At 49.4% G+C, this 4,305-nt stretch overlaps 1 protein-coding gene across 1 annotated transcript in view; it reads left to right on the forward strand.

The window, feature by feature from the left end:
* The first annotated feature begins 258 nt into the window (after positions 1 to 258).
* The window catches only part of PPP2R5D (protein phosphatase 2 regulatory subunit B'delta), a 26,632-nt gene continuing 22,585 nt past the window's right edge, over positions 259 to 4,305 (forward strand). Inside the window, exon 1 of the mRNA XM_005422611.3 lies at positions 259 to 356. The gene's annotated coding sequence lies outside the window, so the exon portion shown is untranslated. The remainder of the gene's footprint in view (positions 357 to 4,305) is intronic.

Consider the following 4,305-nt stretch of genomic DNA (forward strand, 5'->3'; position numbering starts at 1 on the left):
GGGGTCAGCCCGCGGTGACCGGGACGGGAGATGCCAGCATTGCTCCTGGGCTGGGAGCTTGGCCTCGCCCTGGGCGTCACCGCCGCGGGAACCGTTCGGGATGGCTTTCCCAGGGAGAAAGGGCTGGGAGTGGATGTTCGGAGCAGGGCGTGCTGCGGGAGTGCTCTGTGGCAGCACACACCTGAGCTCTGCAGAGAGATGCTGAAATTCTGAGCAAAGTGGAGTTTTCTCTGATTGTGTTCTCATTCTTTCAGGAGTCTCCAAAGTCTACCAAAAGCACCACAAAGCCTGGCAGCAGCAGCAGCAGCAGCAGCAGCAGTAGCGGGGAGGGTGGTGGGGCAGAGAATTCAGAAGAGGGAAGGCTTTCACCTTGGGTACAGCAGTGTGCATGTGCAAACTCATCTTCGGGGAGGAATTAAATCTTTCATTTTAGCCGTTTCAAGCTGTTCCACCAGATAACACATGTCACCAGGATCTTAAGAAGTCAGAGAAGGAAAATTGGCCCAAAGGGAACCATGACTATGGATGAGACCAGATGAGTCTCATATCCTACAGACCTGCAAAAAGACATGTGGCACAAAGCTGAGGGCGAGTGGTGCTCACAGAAGTGGGCAGGACATGGCAAAGTTGGCTGCAGAAAGGGACACGCCATGATTATCAAGGAGGTGGAAGCCTGGCAGATGGGAGCAGCCTCCTTGCTCCTGTCAGAGCAAAGTGCTGTCAACTCTGTTGTCACTTTGTGTCAGAGTGGGAGAGTAGTGAGAAGCAATGGGAAAAGATCTGTTCTTCTGAGGAGTTTTCTGGAGGAGTGAGATTAGGAAGTAATGGATAGGAACATTTGAAAGAATGAACTGCTAGCAATTAAATGGCTCTCTTTTGGTATAACAGCCTTGTTGCTGAATGCAGCATTCCTCACAAGAAGGCACAGTCTGTTTTCCCAGATGTGCAGTCTCACTCTCAGTTTGGATCTTGCCAGGGTAGATACATTAGAATGGCCTCAGCAGAGTGTGATAAGCTGTCCTTAGAGTTAGCACAAAGTTGTGTTCATTGGAACTTTTCTGGTAGTTCTGAGTCTGTCTTGCGTTCAGGCAGTGGTTTTGGAATTTGAGAATTGTCTCAGAAGAATGTTGTACACATCTGAGGAAGCATGCATGTATGTGTGGTTTATTTATTTTAATGCTGCAGTTTGGCGAACAAGCTGTGCCACTTCTACATCCATAGAAGCCTGTGTGCTCTAGTCTTGTCTGGGACACATTACACTTGTCATTTGGAGGGTTGGGCATGGGAGACACGTAGGACCAATCAAGACTAGGAAGAAATGTATAGTACAGTGGCATGGCTGTAGTCAATGTTATTTTAGAGTCTACTCCAAAGCACGGATCTGCGTTGCAGAGCCTCAGAAAATAAACCCACTACAAGCCACTCAGTTTTGTGCTCATGCCTGACCTGCCATGTGGCCAGCAAGGAATCACTCTTACTTTGTGTGCCTTGGAGCAGGCAGCAGTTTTGTAGATCCTCCATCCTGCCCTTTGCTTCCATCTGTTTTATTCTGTGTATACAGCTGAAAACAGCTTGGTGGGAGAGCTGCCTGCAGACTCCAAGGAAGTGAGAGAACTCCTGCGTTGGCATTATGGGGTCAGACTTACCTTTTATTTATGTGGAGCTCTTTTTGAGTTCACAGCTCTGGAAAGGTGTAGGAAAGTCTGGGTCTTGCAGTGAATAGCCAGCAAAGCAGGTCACTCTGATGTGCCCATCCAAATCAGGCTGTGGCACTGCCCTCCTCGTTGCAAGTGGTGCAGTAAGAAGGGAAGAATGTCAGAGGTGACAGGCTTCCTTTTGTGACCTGAAATGGCATGTAATATTTGCCTGGGTGCAGGAGAAACTTGGAAGTGATGTGTCTAAAATTCCCTCCCACAAAACATACCTAGCCACTTCCTCATACTCCAGACAAAATCCAGCCCTCCTTTAAGATGGAAAGCTGCGTCTCCTTTGATCATAGGAACAGAGAGCAGAGCAGAGAGGAGACACCTCTGCAGTGTGTACTGCCACAGGTCTCTTCTTCCTTTCTCTGTTGAGTCTGCAGTGAAGTTTCTTCCCTCTTGGTGCTTTCCTATCTCTGGAGTACTCTGCTGCAGAATGGAAGAGAGCTCTTTGCTTGATAAGAAGAAATGTATACCAGTTTGAATGCGATTTTCTTGCTCTTCAGGAAACACAGAAAGGTATTTTGACTTTCACAATGTGTGAGGAATTAGGTAATGTGTGCTGGGAGCAAAACTCCTTCCAGAAGCAAGAGGTGGTTTGACTTGTGAAACGCTGGGAGTGGTGTTGTCTGGTGGGGTTGATGAGCTGAGCCCAACCTGGATACCTCTGCTGCCATTGTGAGAGTTTCATGCCCTGTGAATTCCCTTGTGGAGTTATGGTTGGTTGGTTGCCTGTTCTAGGGTGAAAATTGGGTGCACTAAAAAAAAATCTTTCCTTTTTCTTCATATCTCGGTAGATATTTAATGGGCTTGCAGCAGGGGAGCAGCCATGTGGGCAGCCCTCTTCCAGTTTGTGCTTTTCTCTCCCACACTGTGCTCCATGGAGCAGGGAAAAGAATCAACTTTAATTTATCCTGGTACCAGAAAGTTATGATTTGTTTTGCAGGCAACTTGTCTAGCTGGTGGGATGAGTAAAGCTTGTTACAGAGCAGCTCTGTTTTGATGGATCTGGGCAAATGCAGTGGACAAAGAGCTCCTATGGGGATCTGTGTGGAGGGAGATGAAGAGGGTAGGAGCCAGTCCAGAACCCCCTAAGCAAAGTGCTTTGTTCTGTACAGCAAAGGAACTTGTAGTGGAGCTGATCTGGAAGGGCAGATATGTTGAAAAGCAGGCACATGCACAAGGGAAGGCGAGTGTTGGATTCTCTCTTAAGTCCAGGGGTACTGCAGTGCTCTCAGTTTTGCTCCAAGATGAGCTTCTGTCTGATGTGAATAGCCAGCACAGCTTGGCCAGCCCCTGGCTTTGTGGGGGCAGTTTGCTGTGGAAGAGACAAGGAGCAGTGGAGTAAAACATGAGAGCAGGGAGTGGGAAATGAAAGGTATGTTTAATTCCGTCCCTCTGGAACATGATGAGTATGTGAATGCAGAGAATTTCTGGGTAGCTATTTAAGGAGAAAAAAAAAATAATGTCAGAGACCAAGGCAGCATTGAATGAGAGGATGAGAAAGTGTTACTCCTTCTGGCCAGAAAGACTGGGAGAGGCAGCTGGGTGGGGAAAAGAGTTAATGACCTGGAAGTGGGAGCAGGCATTAGCAGCAGTAAAGATGGGAGTTGCTCTGCAGCCTCAAGGGCAGCTTGGAGCCTTGCTGATGAGATGTGCAGCTCTGGGAGAGGGTGTACCTTTTCAGTGAGCTGCTGTATTTTCATGTTTTGCACATATCTCCATGGGGCTTGTTACTGCAGTACCTGGAGTTCATTATTCAGAGCCAGGCATTACAGTGTGTTCGTGCTACTTCTGAGGCAGAGAGCCTCATTTTAATAGGGAAGCTGTGTAACAGCAGACAAAGAGAGCAGGTACTGACTTGAGGGATGGGAAGGGAAGAGTCATCTGAGGAGGAGGAGGAGCTGAGAGCAGATCTGGGCTGGGAAGCTTAGCAAGCAGGGGATGCTCAAGGGACCAGTGAGGCAGAAAGGGCTTCCTGAGTGGCGATGCACCCAGCTGCAGTAGGAGTGCCTGCAGAGGTGAGGTCATGCATGGCTAGGGGAGAGCAGGAGGAGCCAGCACAGCTCAGGGGGGCTGGGGGAAGAGGATCTCTGCTCTCTGGGGTGAAGAGGAATGGCACAGAGCAAGCTCAGGGCGTGGGGCTCATTGACTTGTGCAGGCAAGTTCCTAACTAGGAGGAGAGGTGGTGGGAACCAGTGGGGAGGAAGTGCACTGGGGGGCAGGGAGCCTGTGTGCAGGAGTTCTAATTTCATTTAGCAAACAGGACATGAAATTTAGGGGTTTCATTTCATTCACCCCTAAATTTCCACCTCTCCTCCTAGTTTCATTTCATTCACCCCTAAATTTCATGTCCTGTTTGCTCAAGGAACTGCTCCACTGCAGTGGGGAATGTGGGGCTACCCCGCTGTGCTTGGTGCAAACACCTTGTGCTATTCTCTGGTCACTTCAGCATGTTCAGTGTAACAGGCACAGCAAACAGCGAGTGTCCCCCAGGCTGCTGGCTTTGTCACGGTGTGTGAGCCCTGCTTGTCAGGAGGGGCTGAGCCTGCTCAGGTAGGGAGGTGCCTGCAGCCATGGAGCTGGTGTTGGTATCAGGGAAAGA

The sequence above is a fragment of the Geospiza fortis genome, unplaced genomic scaffold, assembly GCF_000277835.1.
Source record: "Geospiza fortis unplaced genomic scaffold, GeoFor_1.0 scaffold275, whole genome shotgun sequence".
In the NCBI taxonomy this organism is placed as follows: domain Eukaryota; kingdom Metazoa; phylum Chordata; class Aves; order Passeriformes; family Thraupidae; genus Geospiza; species Geospiza fortis.